The sequence below is a fragment of the Phyllobates terribilis genome, unplaced genomic scaffold, assembly GCF_046119375.1.
Source record: "Phyllobates terribilis strain yellow unplaced genomic scaffold, ASM4611937v1 Scaffold_11__3_contigs__length_659146591, whole genome shotgun sequence".
Taxonomy (NCBI): Eukaryota; Metazoa; Chordata; class Amphibia; order Anura; family Dendrobatidae; genus Phyllobates; species Phyllobates terribilis.
This window is the reverse complement of record NW_027362771.1, coordinates 632,658,111-632,684,122: the sequence shown is the minus strand read 5'-3', so window position 1 is coordinate 632,684,122 and position 26,012 is coordinate 632,658,111.

Below are 26,012 nucleotides of genomic sequence, written 5' to 3'. Positions count from 1 at the left end.
TGATCCAAAGGTGGTGCTATCGATGTCGGACAGAGCTCAACACCAGCTGGTGTTACCACCTCCAAAGAAAATGATGACCTGCCAATCACGCTGGCTGTTGCGGGTAAAGAGGTGGCAGGTCTGCGCCCCAAAACAGGTGTGACTGCTGTCCCCCCAGTCACAGAGGATGAAGAGGCCGCAGATGCACAAGATATGGCAGACGGTGGTTGGCCCGGCCGGCTAGGCCGCATTGTAGCACACTGAGCTTCCCACTGCAATTTATGCTTCATGTCCATGTGCCGGTTCATGCATGAAGTACTCAAACTATGTATTTTTTGGCCTCTACTTAGCTTTTGCTGACAAATGTTACAGATAACACGAGTTGGGTCATCTTTATCGATCTGAAAAAATGCCCAGGCTATGCAAGGCTTAGCACCCATGCGACCTGAAGAGCTACCACGACTTGTGGTGAGAGGCAGAGTTGTGTTTGAGGATGCAGTTGTTGACGTGCTTCCAGTACTACGTCTCTGTCCAGGAAGGCGCAACCTGACCTCGTCGTCACTAGCATCTTCCTCCACCTCCTCTGCTGACCTCATCTCTTGGCTGACTGTGGGTTGACAGTAAGTGGGATCTCCAACCTCATCATCATCACCCTGTGCATTATCACACCCGTCGTCCTCAGAGCCAACCTGTTCCTGCCCTGACAAAAAACTAAAGTTGTCGCTCCAATCAGGTATTTGAGTCTTATCATCGTCTTCCTCATTGTCTCCACCAACAGGAGTTACAGTTTGGGAATGAGGGTCTACATTATGGTCAGAACCTTCTGCGTCTGGTCCTGGATCCGACTCATAAAGATTCTGGGCATCAGTGCAGATCATTTCCTCGTCTGGATTCACAGAAGCACTGGAGTCGACCTCTGATTCCCAGGCTATAGTATGAGTAAACAGCTCTGCAGACTCAACCATCTGTTCTACCTTATACTCAGACGGGCAGCTGGAGATTTGGGAGCTGTGAGGAAGCAAGGGCGATTGGGGTGACACCTTTGAGGACTGGAGTATTTGTAATGTTGAAGTTGATGTGGAGGAGAGCCCACTTAAAGGAGCACTTGATATCCCTTGAAGCACCTGCTGTTTTTGTGCCTCATCTGGAATTTGTAGCGATTGGCGTGGCCTTAAGAAAGGGATCTTATCACATTGTCCGCTAAAAGAAGTAGACATTTTAGTTTGGCTGGAAGATGGTCTTTCTTCTGCAGATGTTACTGTTGCTTTAACACCTACCCCACGGACACAACCTTTTTTCCCCTTCCCAACACGCCTATTCCCCTTTCCACCAGCAGCAGGCCTTTTTCCACTCATTTTGGTGGTTAACTAATTCACAACTCTGGAGTTGTTTGCACAAAAAAACAATGGATGGGAACCGAGCAGAGCTGAGTGGCCAAACTGTGGTATTAGGCCAAAACTATTGGCTGGGTTAGATGAAGAAAAAAATTATATTCAATTTGCAACCTGATGGAGGTCTGTATAGATGGATTAATAGAACAAGTCCCACACACAGCTAGAAGCCCAATACTTTTTCAGAGTTAGATGCAGAAAAAAATATATTCAGTTTGCAACCTGATGGAGGTCTGTATAGTTGGATTAATAGAACAAGTCCCACACACAGCTAGAAGCCCAATATTTTTTCAGAGGTAGATGCAGAAAAAAATATATTCAGTTTGCAACCTGATGGAGGTCTGTATAGATGGATTAATAGAACAAGTCCCACACACAGCAAGAGGCCCAATATTTTTTCAGAGGTAGATGCAGAAAAAAATATATTCAGTTTGCAACTTGATGGAGGTCAGTATAGATGGACTAATAGAACAAGTCCCACACACAGCTAGAAGCCCAATATTTTTTCAGAGGTAGATGCAGAAAAAAATATATTCAGTTTGCAACCTGATGGAGGTCTGTATAGATGGATTAATAGAACAAGTCCCACACACAGCTAGAAGCCCAATATTTTTTCAGAGGTAGATGCAGAAAAAAATATATTCAGTTTGCAACCTGATGGAGGTCTGTATAGATGGATTAATAGAACAAGTCCCACACACAGCTAGAAGCCCAATATTTTTTCAGAGGTAGATGCAGAAAAAAATATATTCAGTTTGCAACCTGATGGAGGTCTGTATAGATGGATTAATAGAACAAGTCCCACACACAGCTAGAAGCCCAATATTTTTTCAGAGGTAGATGCAGAAAAAAATATATTCAGTTTGTAACCTGATGGAGGTCAGTATAGATGGACTAATACAACAAGTCCCACACACAGCTAGAAGCCCAATATTTTTTCAGAGGTAGATGCAGAAAAAAATATATTCAGTTTGCAACCTGATGGAGGTCTGTATAGATGGATTACTCGAACAAGTCCCACACACAGCTAGAAGCCCAATATTTTTTCAGAGCTAGATGCAGAAAAAAATTATTTTCAATTTGCAACCTGATGGAGGTCAGTATAGATGGACTAATAGAATGATGCTATGCCCAAAAGATTTTACTTCACTAGGTGCAGTAAAAAAATTGGTATTCTATACACAGGTGGTATATCTTGCAACACAGATAGGCTACTCCACTGACTAACACACTCTGCAATAGGCCAAAAAGGATTAGCTTTGCTAGATTCAGCCAAATGCTGTGAAAAAAACTTGCACAGCACTGGCACAGACCTGCCTGGCAAAAACTGATAGGAACTGATGTAACCTAGTCCTGAAAAGGACTCCAATTACAATTAGTCTTTACTCCCACAATCTATCTGTTTAAGAGCACAGACCTGCCTGATAAAAGTCGTAGGAAATGCTGTAACCTAGTCCTTAAAAGGACTGCAATCACAACTATTCCCTACTCCCAAGCTATCTGTAGATTTGTGCGAAAATTGGCTTGAAATTAACAAGGTATAGCGCACACAGCAACAGCGGTGCCGTCTAACACGCAGCTGCAGCAGTGAGAAAATGGTGGCGACGGGGAAAATGGCTGGGTCTTATAGGGCAAGGACATGTGACATACACTGCCAATGACACATGCACTTGCTTGTGTGAAAAAAAGCACTTCGCTCCGTGTGTGCGCTGCTGATAGGCTGACAGATTGCACCTCCCCACTGCAAATGCTGGAAAGAGAAAAAAAAATGGAGATCTTCATTGCTCCTGCAGAGATCCATCCCCTGCCCCTCCCCCCACCCCGCTGTACACTCAAACTGCGTATTAACATTAATTTTCATCATTACTGAGAAAAAATCCAGTTATGATTTTGGTGCACGAACAGTTATCGAACATAACCTCGAACAGCCGAATTTTTCTCAAATTGTTCTTGTTCGCCGAACGGCTCGAACACCGCCCAAAAGAGCTCGAATTTGAGATTGGCGAACAGTTCGAGTAGAACAACGCTCATCTCTACCGGAGAGGTCGGGAAATGCCTGTGTCTAGGTTCGCTCAGAGAGGTCGACCTAGACAAGAATAAATCCTCTCCATCTCTGCTGCTGTCAGTCTCAATTATCTGCGGGGAGAATCGTTATTTCGAACTAGCACAACTTGACTCTGGAGTGGCCGGGAATCTTATTTCACAGGCCCTGGTAGAAAAATACCGCATTCCCACCAAACCTCTGGCTATACCATTATCTGTCGCTGCTGTGGATGGGGGCCTCTTACCACGTCCCATCCAACTCATCACCGAATCCGTAACTCTGCAGGTGGGAATGCTGCATTCTGAGAGCATCTCTTTTCATGTTCTGCCTGGACTCTCTCATGCCCTCTTACTAGGTTTACCTTGGCTCCAGAGACATGCACCCGTGCTTGACTGGCAGACCGGAGAAGTCCTTCGCTGGGGACAGGACTGTCATAAGACTTGTTTGGTTCCTGTTCATCCCGCCCGTCCTTCTCCTACCCCAACTAATCTACCTGGACTTCCGATTCCCTATTGGTCATTTGCTGATGTCTTTAATAAAAAGGAGGCAGAGACATTACCCCCTCATAGACCATACGACTGTCCTATCGACCTGTTACCCGGTACTACGCCTCCCCGTGGGCGTATTTACCCATTGTCCGCTGCTGAGACCCGGTCGATGTCCGAATATATTCAGGAGAATTTGGCCAGGGGATTCATCCGGAAATCTACCTCCCGGGCGGGAGCAGGCTTTTTTTTCGTAAAAAAGAAGGACGGCTCTCTCCGTCCCTGTATAGACTATAGAGGCCTTAACCAGATCACGGTGAAGAATAAGTACCCCCTTCCGCTCATTTCAGAATTATTTGATCGTCTGAGGGGGGCTAGAATCTTCACCAAACTGGACCTCCGTGGGGCGTACAACCTGGTCAGTATCCGTCAAGGGGATGAATAGAAGACTGCATTCAACACCCGGGACGGCCACTATGAATATCTGGTAATGCCCTTTGGTCTCTGTAACGCTCCTGCCGTCTTTCAAGAGTTGGTCAATGACATATTCCGGGATCTTCTCTACTCCTGCGTAGTGGTGTACCTGGACGACATCTTGGTCTTCTCTCCGGATCTCCAGACTCACCGGAGAGACGTTCGTCAGGTCCTGCTCAGGCTCAGGCAGAATCACCTCTTCGCTAAATATGAGAAGTGCCTCTTTGAGCAGACCTCGCTTCCGTTTTTGGGCTACATTATTTCTCAGACCGGCCTTCGAATGGATCCAGAGAAACTATCTGCCATCGAGAAATGGCCCCGACTGGAGGGGTTGAAGGCCATTCAGCGGTTCCTGGGCTTCGCCAACTACTACCGCCTCTTCATACCGCACTTCTCTTCCCCGACTGCCCCAATTTCCGCGCTCACCCGTAAGGGCACTAATCCCAGAGAGTGGCCACCCGAAGCAGAGGAGGCCTTTCTTTCCTTAAAACAGGCCTTCTCTTCCGCCTCGGTTCTGCATCGCCCAGATGGCAACAAGCAGTTCTTCCTGGAGGTTGACACCTCCTCCTCTGGAGCCGGAGCGGTACTTACCCAAAAATCATCTTCCGGGAGAATGGTAACTTGTGGCTTCTTCTCCAAACTCTTCTCCTCTTCTGAGCGCAACTATTCCATTGGAGATCGAGAGTTATTGGCCATCAAGCTGGCATTGGAGGAGTGGCGTTACCTGCTCGAAGGGGCTCTTCACCCGGTAATAATTTACACTGACCACAAGAACTTGGCTTACCTCCAGCATGCCCAGAAACTTAACCCGCGCCAAGCTCGGTGGTCCTTTTTTTTGCTCGCTTTGATTTTATTCTTCATTTTCGCCCGGCTGACAAAAACATCAAGGCGGACGCCTTGTCCCGATCCTTTCTGGTGTCTGATCTCGAGGAGGAACCGAAACACATCATCGATCCCGCCAGAGTAATGCAGGTGGCTCCCGTGAGTCTAAATCGTCTCCCTCCCGGTAAGACCTTCGTATCAGTACCTGATCGGGAGAAGATCCTACACTGGGGTCACTCGTCTAAACTAGCTGGCCACGCCGGTCAGAAAAAGACCCTCCAGCTTATTACCCGGCACTACTGGTGGCCTACCCTGCACAAGGACGTAATAGACTTTGTTTCTGCCTGTGTGTCCTGCGCCCGCAACAAGGTTCCGAGACATCTGCCAGCCGGTCACCTCCTTCCGCTCCCAGTACCTGCTGCCCCCTGGCAGCATATAGCAATGGACTTTATAACCGATCTCCCCGTCTCTGCCGGTTGTACGGTCATTTGGGTGGTCGCTGACCGCTTTTCCAAGATGGCTCATTTCGTTCCCCTGCCAGGCCTCCCGTCTGCACCCGAGCTGGCTAAAGACTTATCCGCCACATCTTCCGTCTTCATGGCCTGCCCCTCCACATCGTGTCGGATCGTGGGGTACAGTTCACCTCACGCTTCTGGAGAGCCACTTGTAAACTGCTAGACGTCACCCTGGACTTCTCCTCCGCTTACCACCCACAGTCTAATGGTCAAGTGGAGCGGATCAATCAGAACCTGACCAGTTACCTCCGGCACTTCGTTAATGCCCACCATTCAGACTGGGTGGATCTCCTGCCATGGGCCGAATTTTCTTACAACAATCACGAGAGCGAATCTTCCTCCAAATCACTGTTTTTTGTTGTCTTCGGTCAGCATCCTCGGATCCCATTTCCCGTCTCCACCTCGGTGGACAATCCGGCTGCGGAATCTCTTATTAACAAATTTTCCTAAATATGGGAGAGTACCCGATCCGCACTCCTTCTGTCATCCGAGCGTATGAAAAGACATGCTGACAAAAAACGTCTGGATCCTCCTCAATTCCGTCCAGGGGATAAGGTCTGGCTCTCGTCCAAATATGTCCGGCTCAAGATTCCTTCCTATAAGTTAGGGCCTCGGTTCATCGGTCCCCTGGAGGTCATCAGTCAGATCAACCCGGTGGCCTATAAACTGAAACTCCCGGCCAACTTGCGGATCCCTAACTCCTTCCATGTATCTCTCCTCAAACCTGTGGTACTTAACTCTTTTTCCAAGTCTACAGGTACGCCTCCTGCTCCTGTTTCCGCTGAAAATTAATTTGAGGTAGAGAACATTCTGGCCACCAAAAGGGTAAGAGGGAAGACCTTTTTTCTAGTAGATTGGAAGGGGTTTGGTCCTGAAGAGAAAACGTGGGAGCCCCGGGAGTACATCCATGCCCCTCTCATCCTAGCTAAATTTCTCTCTGGCCTAAAAAAGGGGGGGCCTAAAGGGGGGGGGTACTGTAGCGCCGGCGTCCCTGCCCTCTGCTAGGCAGGGACGCTGTTCCCCTCACCCTTCTGCTCCGAGCCCGGCGTCCTCCTCCCGCTCTGCTGGCAGCGCGCGCTCCTTCCCGGCCACTGTGCTTAGGGCGTGCGCGTGCGCTCCCTCCCTCTTAAAGGGGCCTCGCGCGCCGTCCTAAGGAGTCCCCAGCCAATGGCCGGAGGACTTCACCATATATAAGGCACCTCCTCCAAAATGGAGGTGCCCGAGCAATGTTGTTGCACTGTTCACTACGCTGCTTCAGCCCTCAGGTCCCGTTGCCAGTTACCTGCCAGATTCCTGCCAGTTTGCTGTCTGATTCCAGCCTGATATTCTGCTTACCTGCCTGCTAGCCTGAGGTCCGACGGTCTGCCTACCGACTCCTGTCAGTCTGTCTAAGGACCAGCTTGCCCGCTCACCTGGGAGCGCTCCTCTGCTACCTGCCTGCTAGCCTGAGGTCCGACGGTCTGCCCTCCAACTCCTGTCAGTCTGTCTATGGACCAGCTTGCCCGCTCACCTGGGAGCGCACATCTGCTACCTGCCTGCTAGCCTACCTGGAGGCTCCGCCGTCACGTGCTGTGACCACCTGCCATTCCAGAGACTCCTGCCCGCTCACCTGGGAGCGCACACCTGTTACCTGCCTGCTAGCCTACCTGGAGGCTCTGCCGTCACGTGCTGTGACCACCTGCCATTCCAGAGACTCCTGCCCGCTCACCTGGGAGCACACACCTGTTACCTGCCTGCTAGCCTACCTGGAGGCTCCGCCGTCACGTGCTGTGACCACCTGCCATTCCAGAGACTCTCGCTTGCTCACCTGGGAGCACACATCAACCATCTGCCTGCTAGCCTACCTGGAGGCTCTGCCATCACAGGTCGTACCTACCCTTTACCGAGAAACCTCCCCGGTCACTTGCCGTGACCTCCTGCCCGTTCATCCAGAGACTGCCCCGGTCACTTGCCGTGACCTCCAGCCCGTTCACTCAGAGACTGTCCCGATCACCTGCTGTGACTGCCTGCCTGTCTTCCCTGGTTGCCACCCGCTCCCTTACAAGTAACGCCCCCTTGTATAGTAGCTCAGAGGTTCCGCCTCCCAGACCCATTACAGTCGCAGAGCTGACCACAACTCCTCAGCTGTGTGACTCACATTTCCCAGACATTTCAAAGTAAACACTGCCTGATGCCATTGAGCCCTGCTGCCAGCATTGTAAGGAGGTGTACAGGATTTCTTCTGCGCAGTTAGAAAGTGGGTGGCATTACCAGACAGGCTTTTTGTGCAGGTGGAGGTTGAGGAGGCAGATGCAGTGGAGTAACTTTGAGATAAAGAGGATTGACGCACAACTCGTGGGGACGGCAAGACTTGGACAGCAGCCCCTTGTCCTGCTGTCACCATAGTTACCCAGTACCCAGTCAGCGACATGTAATGCCCCTGTCCATGCCTACTCATCCAAGTGTCTGTGGTGAAATGCACCCTGTCACACACACAGTTTCTCAAAGAAGCGGTGATGTTGTGTGCGACATGCTGGTGGAGCGCAGGCACACCTTTCTTTGAGAAGTAGTGCCGACTGGGCATCTGGTACTGGGGCACTGCGACGGACATAAGGTCTCGAAAATCCTCTGTGTCCACCAGGCGGAATGGCAGCATTTCTGTAGCCAAGAGCTTGCAGATGGTGAAATTCAACCTCTTAGCTTTGTCTTGGCTAGGAGGAAATGGTCTTTTACATGTCCACATCTGAGGGACCGAGGGCTGGCTGTTGTGCTTAGATGGGGTTGAGTAGGGTGTCCCTGGCAAACTGCCGGTCTGTGAGGAAGATGCAGGTGGAAAAGTTAGGTTGCCTTGATCCAAAGGTGGTGCTCTCCATGTCGGAGAGCGCTCAACACCAGCTAGTGTTTCCACATGAAATGATGACCTGCCAATCACACTGGCTTTTGCGGGTAAAGAGGTGGCATGTCAGCGTCCAAAAACATGTGTGACTGCTGTCCCCCCTTTCACAGAGGATTTAGAGGCCGCGGATGCACAAGATGGGGCAGACAGTGGTTGGCACGTCCCGCTAGGCTGCATTGTAGCACACTGAGCTTCCCACTGCAACTTATGCTTCATATCAATGTGACGGTTCATGCATGAAGTACTCAAACTGTGGATTTTTTGGCTTCTACTTAGCTTTTGGTGACAAATATTACAGATAACACGAGTTGGGTCATCCTTATTGATCTGAAAAAATGCCCAGGCTATGAAAAGCTCAGAGCCCATGCGACCTGAAGAGCCACCATGACTTGTGGTCAGAGGCAGAGTTGTGGTTGAGGATGCAGTTGTTGACGTGCTTCCAGTACTCCGTCTCTGTCCAGGATGACGCAACCTAACCTCGTCATCAATAACATCCTCCTCCACCTCCTCTGCTGACCTCATCGACTGGCTGACTGTGGGTTGACAGTAAGTGGGATCACCATCCTCGTCATCATCACCCTGTGTGTTCTCACATCCGTCGTCCTCAGAGCCAACCTCTTCCAGCCCTACCGAAAAGTCAAGTTGTCACTCCAATCAGGTATTTGAGTCTCATCATCGTCTTCATCATTGTCTCCACCAACAGGAGTTACAGTTTGGGAACGAGGGTCTACATTATGCTCAGAACCTTCTTCATCTGGTCCTGGATCCGACTCATACATATTCTGGGCATCAGTGCAGATCATTTTCTCGTCTGGATTAACGTAATTAATGTAAATGACCCGGAGGCATATAGACACAGACACAGTCGTTGAGGAGTGGGGTTGCCATATATCGCAGACTTTAGGGTGCCAGCCTCTGCGTTCAGGTAGGCACAATACATCAGTCTATAACTATAGGGTTCAAAAGAGTTACTTTAGGTATCAGGGCATTTATTCTCCCTATCTGGGAATTTTGTATGTTTTCTAGTCTTCTATCAAATTAGACCTTTTAAGGTTTTATATGACTTTAGCTCTTCCACATAATGCCTTTGCAGCTACCAGATCACATGATTTAGCCAAAGAGAGGTTATCATAGCATGTATAAAAGCTCAGGCAAAGAATTCAGCAGATATTTTTAAGTGATTTAGGTTAAAGACATCAGATCTCACTGATGGGTAACAGAGATAGGGAGACAAAACCCTAAAATATTGAACAAATATTCCGGACACTAATGTGTTTTGCAATGGCAGCAGTGTGGAAGATGAGTGTATTAGTTTTCAATAAAGTAATACAGAGATTCAATTGAGAGGGTGAGAAAAAAATAACAGTGTGCCATCAGTGATATGGTGGCGCTGCATCTGTCCTGCTGCCTTTGAATTGCAATTTTTTTTTCAAACTGCGCATGTTTTGGCATTTACCTACCAACATAGCAATCTTGAATACAATTTTTTTTTGCCAAGGGAGAGAAGATATTGCTTTAAATAATAATGAAAATAAATAAGAATATATACATTTATATTTTTACACCTGATTTACAAGTCCGGCTTGCCATCTGTACTCGTTACACCTATACTGCAGTATGCTGCCCCATTTTACTTTATGCATTTGTGCCTTCCTAATGGGCTGTATTTGAATGCAATGATAAAAGAAAAGTCTAAAATAAAAAAAAACTATACAAAAGTATAAAAAAAATACAAAATAACAGTGAAATAGATGTTGATTTCCAGCCCACACTCCTACGCTAAAAAAATGTAGAAGTGGTTATATACGTAACAGGTGTTCCTGCTGATGTAATGTAATACAGCAAGCAGATCAGGAAAAAGGAGTCATAGCACATGAAAGAAGGGGGTTAGTTGAGCTTAACACTTATTAGCTGAGGATTAACTGTATTGTGCTGCAATTGGGGAAATTGGCTGAACTATCTACACTGCTCAAAAAAAATAAAGGGAACACTTAAACAGCAGACTATAACTCCAAGTAAATCAAACTTCTGTGAAATCAAACTGTCCACTTAGGAAGCAACACTGATTTAGAATCAATTTCACATGCTGTTGTGCAAATGGAGTAGACAATAGATGGAAATTATTGGCAATTATCAAGACACCCTCAATAAAGGAGTGGTTCTGCAGGTGGGGACCACAGACCACATCTGAGTACCAATACTTTCTGGCTGATGTTTTGGTCACTTTTGAATGTTGGTTGTGCTTTCACACTCGTGGTAGCATGAGATGGACTCTACAACCCACAGAAGTTGCTCAGGACATGCAGCTCATCCAAGATGGCACATCAATTCGAGCTGTGGCAAGGAGGTTTGCTTTGTCTGTCAGCGTAGTATCCAGAGGCTGGAGGCTCTACCAGGAGACAGGCCAGTACACCAGGAGATGTGGAGGGGGCCATAGGAAGGCAACAACCCAGCAGCAGGACCACTACCTCCGCCTTTGTGCAAGGAGGAACAGGAGGAGCACTGCCAGAGCCCTGCAAAATTACCTCCAGCAGGCCACAAATGTGCATGTGTCTGCACACACGGTTCGAAACCAACTCCATGAGGATAATATGAGGACCCGAAATCCACAGATGGGGGTTGTTCTCACAGCCCAACACCATGTAGGAACTTGGCATTTGCCACGGAACACCAGGATTGTCAAAGTCGCCACTGGCGCCCTTTGCTCTTCACAGATGAAAGCAGGTTCACACTGAGCACATGTGACAGACGTGACAGAGTCTGGAGAAGCCGTGGACAGTGATCTGCTGCCTGCAACATCCTGCCGCATGACCGGTTTGGCAGTGCGTCAGTAATGGTGTGGGGTGGCATTTCTTTGGAGGGCCTCACAGCCCTCCATGTGCTCATCAGAGGTAGTCTGACTGCCATTAGGTACTGAGATGAGATCCTCAGACCACTTGTAAGACCATATGTTGGTGCAGTTGGCCCTGGGTTCCTCCTAATGCAGAACATTGCCAGACCGCATATGGCTGGAGTGTGTCAACAGTTCCTGCAAGATGAAGGCATTGAAGCTATGGACTGGCCCGCCCGTTCCCCAGACCTGAATCCGATTGAGCACATCTGGGACATCATGTCTCGATCCATCCACCAACGTCACGTTGCACCACAGACTGTCCAGGAGTTGGCGGATGCTTTAGTCCAGGTCAGGGAGGAGATCCCACAGGAGACCATCCGCAACCTTATCAGGAGCATGCCGAGGCATTGTAGGGAGGCCATACAGGCACGTGGAGGCCACACACAATACTGAGACTCGTTTTGACTTGTTTTAAGGGCATTACATCAAAGTTGAATCAGCCTGTAGTGTGTTTTTCCACTTTAATTTTGGGGGTGACTCCAAATCTAGGCCTCCATTGGTTAATAAATTTCATTTCCATTTAGGATTTTTGTGTGATTTTGTTGTCAGTATTCAATGAGAATATTTCATTCATTCACATCTAGGATGTGTTATTTGAGTGTTCCCGCAATTTTTTTGATCAGTGTATAATTGTTGTATATAGCAGCCTTAGCACTGCAGGAATACATGAGTTATTCCCAGTAAAGTGCATAAGCAGGTCACATGTGAATGGACTGTTCAGTTGACCAACACACACTCAATATACACCTACCTGGAGTCTGACAGACGACATAGACTTGTGAATAAAATTGTTTATACTTTTCTGTTAAAGTTAGAAAAAACACTGAAATAACTTGAAACTGACAAAAGTAATTTTTAATATAAATTTACAGAATATCAGTGAATGAAATCAGACATTGCTTTTCAATTGTGATTCATCAGAAAAAAAATAATTAACAGGCCTAATCATAAATGATGGATCCCTAAACTTACTATTTTGCAGCACAACCTTTTGAGGCAATCACTGTAAACAAACGCTTTCTGTGACTCTCAATGAGACATCTGCCCCCGTCCACAGGTATTTTGACCCTTTCTTAGTGAACAAACTGCACTAGTTGTCACAGCTGTGAAAGTGCCTTCTCCAGACTTCAGGTTTATGCTCTTAGACATTTTTGGAAGTTTTTAGCTGAGTGTTTTGGGTCATTATCTTGTTGGAAGACCCCATGATGGGCGACTTAGACTGAGCTTTCTGGCACTCGGGCAACACTCTTAAAGTTGCTATATTCTCAATTTACCTATAGCGAAAAATTTGAAAAAGACTCGGGATGGGTGGGAATGTCAAGCTTACAGCACTATTTGCATTTCTGCATCATAGGCACATAGCCTAAGTGTGTCAATGAAGCAATTCACACCAGTTTGCTGTTCAAACTAGATACCTACAGGCCAGGTATTTAAAACTCTGTTTTCTCCGTCTCACGGATCATATATACTTTGTCAGAAAATACTGCCATTTCTGGTCTCCATTAAAAATTTCCTTTAGTGTGTCAGTGAAGCAATTCACACCACTTTGATGTTAAAACTACTTACCTACAGGCCAGCTATTTAAACCTCTGTTTTCTCCGTCACACGGATCACATATAAGTTCGCTCCAAACTCAGTCAATAGTAGTGAGCGTGGAAGATACTGTCCTCCATTTAAAATGGGCAAGGCACGTGGCAAGGGACGGGGAACTGGACGTGATGGTAATGGTGCATGAAGAGGCCGAGGACAAGGCCGTGGGCAGGCTGAAATTGTGCCACAACAAACACCCACATCTTCTCGTCTGACCTTCCTGGGGGACTGCAGCACACCAGCGAGGACAACATAACACAGGGGGAGGGAGGCGGAGCACCCCAACAGGCAGGAAGAAGCAGTGTGGTGGCCACAGAAAGAAGGCAAGCAACCGTTTCCCGTAACACCAAGGAAGTTGCCAGTAGTGATGAGCGGTGTTCGACTCGGACTGTTCGTCAACTCAAATTCGAGCTGTTTGGGGCGGTGTTCGAGCCGTTCGGCGACCACGAACGATTTGAAATAAATTCGGCTGTTTGAGGTTATAACTGTTCGTGCACCAAAATCATAACTTGATTTTTTCTCAGTAATGCGTGAAAATTAATGTTAATACGCAGTTTGAGTGTACAGCGGGGCAGGAGGAGTGACAGGGGATGGATCTGTGAAAGAAATATTGAATATCTCCATTTTTTTTTCTCTTCCCCGCATTTACAGTGGGGCGGTGAAGTCTGTCAGCCTATCAGCAGCGCACACACGGAGCGAGCTGCTTTTTTTCACACAAGCAAGAGCATGTGTCATTGGCAGTGTAAGTCACATGTCTTTGCCCTATAAGACCCAGCCATTTTCCCCGTCGCCACCATTTTCTCACTGCTGCAGCTGCGTGTTAGACGGCACCGCTGTTGCTGTGTGCGCTATACTTTGTTAATTTCAAGCCAATTTTCGCACAAATCTACAGATAGCTTGGGAGTAGGGAAGAGTTGTGATTACAGTCCTTTTAAGGACTAGGCTACATCATTTCCTATGACTTATATCAGGCAGGTCTGTGCTCTTAAATAGATAGGTTGGGAGTAAAGACTAATTGTAATTGCAGTCCTTTTCAGGGCTAGGTTACATCAGTTCCTATCACTTTTTGCCAGGCAGGTCTGTGCCAGTGCTGTGCAAGTTTTTTTCACAGCATTTGGCTAAATCTAGCAAAGCAAATCCTTTTTGGCCTATTGCAGAGTGTGTTAGTCAGTGGAGTAGCCTATCTGTGTTGCAAGCTACACCACCTGTGTATAGAATACAATTTTTTTTACTGCACCTAGTGAAGTAAAACCTTTTGGGCATAGCATCATTCTATTAGTCCATCTATACTAACCTCCACCAGGTTGCAAATTCAATATAATTTTTTTCTGCATATAGCTCTGGAAAAATATTTCGGCTTCTAGCAGCGTGTGGGACTTCTTCTATTAGTCCATCTATACTGACCTCCATCAGGTTGCAAATTCAATATAATTTTTTTCTGCATCTTGCTCTGAAAGAATATTTCAGCTTCTAGCAGTGTGTGGGACTTGTTCTATTCGTCCATCTATACTGACCTCCATCAGTTTACAAATTCAATATAATTTTTTTCTGCATCGAGCTCTGAAAAAATATTTCTGCTTGTAGCAGTGTGTGGGACTTGTTCTATTAGTCCATCTATACTGACCTCCATCAGGTTGCAATTTCAATATAATTTTTTTCTGCATCTAGCTCTGAAAAAATATTTCGGCTACAACAAGTGTGTGGGACTTGTTCGATTAGTCCTTCTATACTAACCTCCATCAGGTTGCAAATTCAATATAATTTTTTTCTGCTTCTTACCCAGCCAATACTTTTGAGCTAATACCACAGTTTGGCCACTCAGCTCTGCTCGGTTCCCATCCATTGTTTTTCGTGCAAACAAATCCAGAGTTGTGAATTAGTTAACCACCAAAATGAGTGGAAAAAGGCCTGATGCTGGTGGAAAGGGGAATAGGCATTTTGGGAAGGGAAAAAAAGGTTGTGTCAGTGGGGTAGGTGTTAAAGCGACAGTAACATCTGCAGAAGAAAGACCATCTTCCAGCCAATCTAAGATATCTACTTCTTTTAGCGGACAATGTGATAAGATCCCTTTCTTACGGCCACACCAATCGCTACAAATTCCAGATGAGGCACAAAAGCAGCAGGTGCTTCAACGGATATCAAGTGCTCCTTTAAGTGGGCTCTCCTCCACCTCAACTTCAACATCACAAATGCTCCAGTCCTCAGAGGTGTCACCCCAATCACACTTGCTTGCTCACAGCTCCCAAGTCTCCAGCTGCCCGTCTGAGTATGGGGTAAAACACATGGTTGAGTCTGCAGAGCTGTTTACTCATACTATAGCATGGGAATCAGAGGTCGGCTCCAGAGCTTCTGTGAATCCAGACGGGGAAATGATCTGCACTGATGCCCAGAATCTTTATGAGTCGGATCCAGGACCAGACGCAGAAGATTCTGACCATAATGAGGACCCTCGTTCCCAAACTGTAACTCCTGTTGGTGGAGACAATGAGGAAGACGATGATGAGACTCAAATACCTGATTGGAGCGACAACTTTAGTTTTTTGTCAGGGCAGGAACAGGTTGGCTCTGAGGACGACGGGTGTGATAACACACAGGGTGATGATGATGAGGTTGGTGATCCCACTTACTGTCAACCCACAGTCAGCCAAGAGATGAGGTCAGCAGAGGAGGTGGAGGAGGAAACTAGTGACGACGAGGTCAGGTTGCGCCTTCCTGGACAGAGACGTAGTACTGGAAGCACGTCAACAACTGCATCCTCAAACACAACTCTGCCTCTGACCACAAGTCGTTGTGGCTCTTCAGGTCGCATGGGTGCTAAGCCTTGCATAGCCGGGGCATTTTTGCAGATCGATAAAGATGACCCAACTCGTGTTATCTGTAACATTTGTCAGCAAAAGCTAAGTAGAGGCCAAAAAATACATAGTTTGAGTACTTCATGCATGAACCGGCACATGGACATGAAGCATAAGTTGCAGTGGGAAGCTCACTGTGCTACAATGCGGCCTAGCCGGCCGGGCCAATCACCGTCTGCCACATCTTGTGCATCCGTGGCCTCTTCATCCTCTGTGACTGGGGGGACAGCAGTCACACCTGTTTTGGGATGCAGACCTGCCACCTCTTTACCCGCAACAGCCAGCGTGATTGGCAGGTCATCATTTTCTTTGGAGGTGGAAACACCAGCTGGTTATCAGCGCTGTCTGACATCGATAGCACCACCTTTGGATCAAGGCAACCTAACATGTCCGTCTGCATCTTCCTCACAGACCAGCAGTTTGCCGGGTACACCCTTCTCAACCCCGTCTAAGCATAACAGCCAGCCCTCGGTCCCTCAGATGTGGACAAGTAAAAGACCATTTCCTCCTAGCCATGAGAAAGCTAAGAGGTTGAATTTCACCATCTGCAAGCTCTTGGCTTCAGAAATGCTTCCTTTCCGCCTGGTGGACACAGAGGATTTTCGAGACCTTATGTCCGTCGCAGTGCCCCAGTACCACATGCCCAGTCGCCACTACTTCTCAGAGAAAGGTGTGCCTGCGCTCCACCAGCATGTCGCACACAACATCACCGCTTCTTTGAGATACTCTGTGTGTAACAGTGTGCATTTCACCACAGACACTTGGACGAGTAGGCATGGACAGGGGCGTTACATGTCGCTGACTGGGCACTGGGTAACTATGGAGACAGCAGGTCAAGGGGCTGCTGTCCAAGTCTTGCTGTCCCCACGAGTTGTGCGTCAATCCTCTTTATCTCAAAGTTCCTCCACTGCTTCTGCCTCCTCAACCTCCTCTCGGTCCTCCACCTGCACCCAAAGCGTGTCTGGTCATGCCACAAGCTTTCTAACTGCGCAGAAGGGATCCTGCACACCTACTTACTATGCTGGCAGCAGGGCTCAACGTCATCAGGCGGTTTTTACTTTGAAATGTCTGGGAAATGTGAGTCACACAGCTGAGGAGTTGTGCTCAGCTCTGGAGAACCAGTTTCATGAATGGTTGTCTCCACTGGACCGAAACCAGGGAAGGCCATGTGCGACAATGCTGCAAACCAGGGTGCGGCCCTTCTCCGGGGCAATGTCACACACGTGCCTTGTATGGCTCACGTGTTGAACCTGGTTGTCCCGCAATTTTTATCCCACTATCCCGGACTAAATGGCCTTCTGCAGAGGGCACGGTCACTGTGTGCTCACTTCCGCCGTTCGCATTCCGCAGCTCAGTGACTTACATCTCTACAGAAGTCGTTGGGCCTGCCACTTCACCAGCTAAAATGCGATGTGCCTACCCGGTGGAATTCAACTTTGCACATGTTGCAGAGACTGTGGCAGCACCGACAAGCCGTGGTGCAATAACTTCTGACGTATAGCCTGGGCCAACGAGATCCAGAGGTGGGGCAAATCACGCTGGAGGAGTGGTCTCAGATCAGGGACCTATGCACCCTTCTGCACAGTTTTGAAATGGCGATGAAGATGTTTACTGCTGACGATGCCATTATCAGCATGACTATTCCAGTGATTTACATGCTGGAGCACATGTTAAACAGAATTCGGAGTCAGGTGGTGGCACAAGAGGAGGTTGAGGAAGTAGAGGAGGAGGATTTGTATGCGGAAGGGCTAACATCTGCAAGGTCCAGACGGTCGGCAGCACCAACTCGGCAGGCATGTGAGGGTGGGGGAGATTGTTTTACCAGAGCGCATGGTAGCAGCCAAACTAGTGAGGAAGGTGCAGGAGCCCAGAAAGAAGAGGAGGACGAACTGATGGAAGACTCATCAGATGAGGGAGACCTTGATCACATTTCTGTTGTGCGAGTTTGGGGGGAGAGGACAGAGGAAGGAAGCATGATTGTTACCTCGCCACCAACACAACAGGGACTTTTTGCTACTGGATGCGCAAGACACATGAGTGCCTTCTTGCTGCACTACCTGCAACATGACCCTCGAATTGTGAAAATTAGAAATAATCCTGACTACTGGGTTGCCACACTGTTAGATCCCTGGTACAAAAGTAAATTTGCAGAAATTATTCCTGCGATAGAAAGGGATGCACGCATTTAGGAGGAGTATCAGCAGAGACTGTTGCAGAATCTTCCATGTGCTTTTCCACAAAACACCAGTGGTGCACGTAGTGAATCTCACAGTTCCAACTTGCCAACCGTGGGACCGTCGAGTGTTCAGCACTCAAACCGTAACAGAAACACAGTATCTGCTGGTAGCATCAATTTTGCGGAATCATTTCACCACTTTTTTAGCCCATCCTTTGCAAGGCCACAGGAGACAAGAAGTCTGACATATAGTCAATGCCTAGAGACGATGGTACAGGAGTATCTCAAAGTAAACATTGAAGCCATGACTGTGTCACTGGACCCTTGCTCTTTTTGGGCTTCCAATCTTGATAAATGGCTGGAGCTCGCCGGAGATCTTGTCATGCCCTGCAGCTAACGTTTTGTCTGAACGTGTGTTCAGCGCTGCTGGTGGTGTGCTGACAGATAAGCGCACGCGGCTCTCCACAGATAATGTAGACAGACTCACGTTCATAAAGATGAACAAATCATGGCTTCGAAACGAGTTTTCTACCCCTGTGTCATCCTGGGGAGAGTAAAAGCTTGATGATTGGTTAAAATCACCTCACCATCTGTTTTAAGCTTTAAAATTACTAATCATGTTTATCTGTATTTTGGCTGGAAAATAATTTGGGCTTTGTAGCAGTGTGCAGTACTGATTCTATTAGACTATCTATACTAAGCTCCACCAGATTTAAAATTACTAATCATGTTTATCTGTATGTTGGCTGGAAAATAATTTGGGCTTTGTAGCAGTTTGCAGTACTGATTCTATTAGGCCATCTATACTAAGCTCCACCAGCTTTCAAATTAATAATAATTTTTAGCTGCATCTAGCCCGGAAAATAATTTTGGGTCTCCAAGATGCGCAAGACACATGAGTGCCTTCTTGCTGCACTACCTGCAACATGACCCTCAGATTGTCAGAATTCGAAGTAATCCTGACTACTGGGTTGCCACACCCTTAGATCCCCTACACTCTTCGATCAACCTTTTCATTTTTATAAAGAACAAAAAAATGGTCATTTGTGAAATTATAAGCATTAGCAGGTTATTAGAAACTGAAATCAAACAGTTTTCAACTCAAAACTTTATTCTAGGTGATGTTACATTTTCACATAGGACCCCTTGTTCGAAAGGAGCTTCTGAACTTTCTCGTCCATTGAATTTGTCAGGTTTTGGAAGGTTTCTGCTTCAATTGTTTTGCATGAGGACAGAATACCCTTTCAGAGCTGTAGCTTAGATGTGAACTGCCTCCTGCCATCATAGACACTCCTTTGGATGATGCTCCAGAGGTTCTGAATGGGGTTGAGGTCAGGGGAGCATGGGGGTCACACCATAAGTTTGTCCCCTTTTATACCCATATCAGCCAGAGATGCAGATGTGTTATATGCAGCATGAGATGGTGCATTATCATGCATGAAAATGATCTTGCTGCGGAATACATGGTTCTTCTTCTTCAACCATGGCAGGAAATGCTGTTTGAGAAACTCCACATACATTATGGAGTTTATCTTTACCCCTTCAGGGATCCTAAAGGGGCCGACAATCTCTCTCCTCATGATTCCAGCCCAAAACATTTCTCCACCTCCTCCTTGTTGGCGCTTTAGCCGTGTTTGCGTGGGGTGTCCATGAACCAGCAATCCTCCACTCCATCCATCTGGACCATCGAGCATTGCACGGCACTCATCGGTGAACAAAACAGTTTTGAAGTCAGTCTTCATGTTTTGTTTCGCCCACTGGAGCCATTTCTGCTTGTGTTCAGTGGATAGAGGAGGTCGACAGGATGGCTTATGCACAGCTGCAAACCTCTGAAGGGCTCTGCATCTTTTTGTTCGGGGTACGTTGGAGGCACCATCAGCTTCAAAAACTTGTCTGCTGCTATGACAAGGCTTTTTTGCCGCTGCTCTTTTAACCTGACTTAATTGCCTGGAGGAAAGAGTCCTCAATTTTTCCTTATCAGCATGCACACGTGTGTACTGTTAATAAGCTACATACTTCTTGATTGTGCGATGATCAGGATGAAGTGTCTTGGCAATGTTGATTGTAGTCATGCCTTGACCTAAACACTCCACAATTTGTTGCTTCTCAGCAGCCGACACATCCTTTTTCTTTCCCATTTTGGCAGAAAATGTAGGCTGCTTAATAATGTGGGACAGCCTTCTTAAGTAGTCTTGCCTTTCATTGGACACACCTGCCAAACTAATTAGCACAGGTGTCTGCAATTGCTTACAGAGATATAAAGAGCCCTGACACACATCACCATCAATGAGTTTAACTGACAAACAAACAAATTCTTCCCTTATCACTCCTAAACACTTTTTGCATAATAATTTGGAACACAGTGTACATGTGCTTTTCCACAAAACACCAGTGGTTCACGTAGTGAATCTTACTGTTCTAACTTGCCAACCGTGGTCTGTAAGGAGTTGTTCAATAAAGGGCCCAAAATTAAGATAACATAGACTGGAGAGGTCTCTATGAATATGAATGCCTAAGTATTTGATATCCTGTGAGGGCCAGGCAAAGGGAATGTTGGACTGGATGGAATCCTGTATGGATTTGCGGAGGGAGACATCGAGGGCCTCAGACTTCGCTGCATTAATTTTAAAATTTGACCATGTAACAAAGTGATCTATTTCAGCCATAACAGCAGGGATGGATATATGTGATTGAGTGATATATACTAGGACATCATCAGCAAATGCAGAGCACTTGTACTCGGTGCCTCCCACCTCAATCCACCTAATATTGGGGTTATGGTGAATTGATGAGAGCAGGTGCTCCGTCATTAGGATGTATAAGAGAGGGGACAGAGGACATACCTGCCTTGTCCCATTGGTGATTATGAAAGGAGATGAAAATGTTCCTTTTATCTTCAGCCTAGGTGACGTATTACGATACAGGGCCGTGATTTTGCCTATAAAAGAGTCCCCTAGACCCGTACCCCAAGCTTTTTAAGGAAATAATATATGGCGTGCAAGGAGACTCCATGGAGTGCTTTCTCAGCCTCCAATGAGAGTATCTAATTTCAAATTTTTAACTGCATCTAGCCAGGAAATACTTTGTGCCTAGTAGCAGTGTCTGCTAGTCAGCGGATTATCCCAGCTGTTAAGCAAGCTACACCACCTGTAGTTTGGACACTTAATTTTTTCAAAGTAAATGGTTCGGGCCCCCGGGACACTCAGTGAAGAGCATCGGGGAGACACCCCAAGGCATAGAGGCTGGGACTGGCGGTAGGACGCCTTGCGGTGGATCGCCAAGCTCGATCCTTATAAAAGCTTTTTAACTGCAGCAGCTTTAGTGGAAGCTACTGGAGCTGGAATTACGCGGCTGCTGGCATGAGACTTGCCCTCCAATAGATCCTTGTAAAAGGATTTAAGGTGTATTCATTCAAATTAGAGAGATAATTTAAATAAAAAAGCTTAGACCTGCCTCCACCACAGGGGGGCTCGCTCGTCCCACCAGCGGACAGGCACCAGTATTGGGAGATGGGGGCTGGACATCAGGGTCCACCGCAGCTCTGGCACAAACCCGGCGACACGGAGGTCGCATGGGCAGGAACGGACTGGCCATGTCGGCTTCGCACTTTTTTGGTTTTAGAAGGGCATGACATCCCTATATCTGTGTCTCCCTCTCCTTTTACTCCTCCACCTCTTTTCTTTTCGCATGACTATATGTACTTGTCACTTTTCCATGTGTTAGTTGTGGCTTCTGAGCAGTTTGTCAGCTTTTGGACACGTTTGAAGGTTTTTTCTATGTATTTCTATGTGTTTTTGTTTGCCTGCCATTGGTTTTAACGGTGTTCGATGGTGTTCGACGAACAGTTCGATGAACAGTTCGGCGAACATACGGGTGTTCGACGAATCAAACCGAACTCGAACACTACGGGGGTGGCTCAACACTAGTTGCCAGTACAACTGTTAGGTCTTCCCAAGTCTGGTTGTTTTTTAAAGACTATGCTGATAACCCCAAAAAGGCCATTTGCACCAGCTGCCAGGCCAGACTCAGCAGGGGTGTCAAAACGATCAGCCTGACCACCATCAACACAATCAGGCACATGGCAGCAAAGAACCCAAATTTGTGGGCCGAACCCCAGTGTCTATTAACAGTGTCTGCAGGAGGCACCATCGCTTCTTCCGCTGTTGTGCATGCAAGCCAATCCCCTGTCCATGGTGCATGCGAAGATGCCTCCTGCCCTGCACCTGTCGTTGCACAATCTCAAGTAGCAGCATCGGAAAGCACGTCCATGTCCTTTTCCCAGTGCAGCGTTCAGTTGTCCATGCCCCAGTCAGTGGAACCAAGCACAAATATGCAGCCAAAGCCCCACAGGCCACACTACTAATTGTCATATTTCACGACAGCTTGCACTGGAAATGTTGCCTTTTAGGCTTGTGGAGACGAAATCAATCCGCAACCTGATGGCGGTGGCCCTCCCACGGTATTCGGTCCCAAGCCGCCACTATTTCTCCCTGTGTGCCATCCCCTCATTACACAAGCACGTGTCCCAAATCATTAGCCGTGCCCTCAACAATGCAGTTACCGGGAAATTCCACCTAACCACGGACAGGTGGACAAGTGCTTGTGGGCAGAGACGGTACTTCTCGCTGACGGCACACTGGGTTATCATAGTGGAAGCCGGGTCCCAGTCGGACCTTGGGATGGAACACGTCCTCCCGACGGAAGGGATTGTGGGCCCTAGGTCAATCAGGGTTGCCCCCATGGTCTACAGCTCCTGCACTTCCTCCTCCTCAGCCTCCTTCTCTTCTTCCGCCTCCATCTCCGAAATGACCACAATAGTCACAAGCTGGAAGCACGGCAGAACAGCCTTGGCCAAGCGGCAACAGGCTGTGCTGAAGCTAATATGCTTAGATGACAAACCGCACAATGCTGAAGAGTTGTGGACAGCTCTGAAAGAGCAGGCCAATCTGTGGCTCACACCACTGAACTTACAGCCAGGCATGGTCATGTGTGACAATGACCGGAACCTGATGGTGGCTCTGAGGTGAGGCGAGCTCACACACGTACCATGCCTGGCCCATGTGCTTAACCTCGTGGCTCAGCGAGTTTCTCAAATTGTACCTGGAGCTGCCGGATCTGCTTGTTAAAGTAAGCCGCTGTGTGCCCATTTTAGAAAGTCAGCTACAGCTTCCGCCGCCCTTGCCGTGTTTCAGCAGCATTTGCAGCTTCCGGCTCACAGACTGGTGTGTGATATCCCCACGCGTTGGAACTCTACACTGCAGATGTTGGGAAGGATTTGCGAGCAGAAGAGGGCAGTTGTTGAGTACCAGTACCAACAAGGCCTTCAGTATTAAATTCAGACTCCACACATAAGACTTCAGGAGTAGTGTTGAGCCACCCCCGTAGTGTTCGAGTTCGGTTCGGTTCGTCGAACACCCGTGTGTTCGCCGAACTGTTCGTCGAACTGTTCGTCGAACACCTTCGAACACCGTTAAAACCAATGGCAGGCAAACAAAAACACATAGAAACACATAGAAAACACCTTCAAAGGTGTCCAAAAGCTGACAAACTGCTCAGAAGACACAACTAACACATGGAAAAGTGACAAGTACATATAGTCATGCGAAAAGAAAAGAGGTGGAGGAGTAAAAGGAGGGGGAGACACAGATATTGGCATGTCATGCCCTTCTAAAATCCAAAAAGTGAGAAGCCGAGACGGCCAGTCCGCTCCTGCCCGTGCCACCTCCGTGTCGCCGGGTTTGTGCCAGAGCCGCGGTGAACCCTGACGGCCAGCCCCCCTCTCCCAATACTGGTGCCTGTCCGCTGGTGGGTCGAGAGAGCCCCCCTGTGGTGGAGGCAGCTCTAAGCTTTTTAATTTAAATTGTCCCTCTAATTTGAATGAATACACTTTAAATCCATTTACAAGGATCTATTGGAGGGCAAGTCTCATGCCAGCAGCCGCGTAATTCCAGCTCCAGTAGCGTCCACTAAAGCTGCTGCAGTTAAAAAGCTTTTATAAGGATCGAGCTCGGCTCTCCACCGCAAGGCATCCTAGTGCCAGTCCCAGCCCCTATGCCTTGGGGTGCCTCCTGATGCTCTTCACTAAGTATCCCGTGGTCCCGAAGCATTTCCTTTGAAAAAATTAAGTGTCCAAACTACAGGTGGTGTAGCTTGCTTAACAGCCGGGATAATCCGCTGACTAGCAGACACTGCTACTAGGCACAAAGTATTTCCTGGGCTAGATGCAGTTAAAAATTTGTAAGTAGATACTCTCGTTGGATGCTGAGAAAGCATTCCATAGAGTCTCCTGGCACGCCATATATGATTCTCTTAAAAAGCTTGGGGTAGGGGTCTAGGGGACCCTTTTATAGCCAAAATCACGGCCCTGTATCACAATATGTCACCTAGGCTGAAGATAAATGGAACTGTAGCACCGAGGGCTCGGTTGCTACAGACGTATTGCACCTCACCCAGAGGTGTGATATCTCACTCTCAGATAAGGATGGAGTGTGGATCAGGACCCGACACCTGCATGCATTACACCACATTGCCGTGGGGCAGGGCGAAAAATATGCCCCTGAGATGGGCACGACAGTCCCTGTCCCTGGCTGGAGTGGGGGGAGGGAACACTGAGGAAGGGGAACCCTGCAGTGCAGGAGCAGGGAGGAAGCAGTTCCTGGGTGCATTGAGAAGGGAGTATAAAAGGTGGGCACCATCTTAGTTCAGTGCAGAGAAGTCTGAGCAGAAGTGGCAGGGAGCAGGGGCTCTGCATGAGCTCTGCTCCGGAGGCGGGCCTAGTAACAGAGGCCCAGGCCTGCAAGAGGGAGAAGGAAGGAAGAGGAGCGGAGAAGGCTCCAGGAACGAGGAATGAAGGGATCCCAGGGGTGCGGACGGGCGAGTCGCCACCGCACGCCCGAATCCACCTGCGTGGAGGGGTCAGGCCAAAGGGGGAGACCGGTCCCCGAACTAGTGGAGGCAGGAAACGACCCTCAGCTAGAAACCGGAGGCTCTGACATTTTATGTGGCGCAGCCCCTTGCTCCACCCGCTAGGAAGGCACCACATAGGGTCAGGGAAACTGGCGCCAAGTTTACCAAGAGGAGGCCCGAGGCAGCCGGACAGAAGTGTTGGTAAGAAAGGCCAGACAAAGGACACACAAAGGGGGTCCTGTGAAGCGCTCCAAAGTTATCTGGGAGTTGTCTGAGCCCCTCACCTGGTGAGCACAGTACGACGTGGGCAGCCGTTACCTGCAGACGTGGTCTGGATAATAAGAACTGTGAGTAAAGGCCCTGAACTGCATCACTGACTCCGTGTCGTTACTGCTGCTGCCCTGCACCATCACCCCCATCCTCCGCATACACTGCCCTGAGGCTATACTCCTCCCGTGGGAGAGGTCTCTATGAATAGGAATTCCTAAGTATTTGATACCCTGTGAGGGCCAGGCAAAGGGAAAGTTGGACTGGATGGAATCCTATATGGATTTAGGGAGGGAGACATCGAGGGCCTCAGACTTTGCAGATGTTAGCCCTTCCGCATACAACTCCTCCTCCTCTACTTCCTCCACCTCCTCTTGTGCCACCACCTGACTCCGAATTCTGTTTAACATGTGCTCCAGCATGTAAATCACCGGAATAGTCATGCTGATAATGGCATCGTCAGCACTAAACATCTTCGTCGCCATTTCAAAACTGTGCAGAAGGGTGCATAGGTTCCTGATCTGAGACCACTCCTCCAGCGTGATTTGCCCCACCTCTGAATCTCGTTGGCCCAGGCTATACGTCAGAACGTATTGCACCAGGGCTTGTCGGTGCTGCCACAGTCGCTGCAACATGTGCAGAGTTGAATTCCACCGGGTAGGCACATCGCATTTTAGCCGGTGAAGTGGCAGGCCCAACGACTTCTGTAGAGATGTAAGTCGCTGAGCTGCGGGATGCGAACG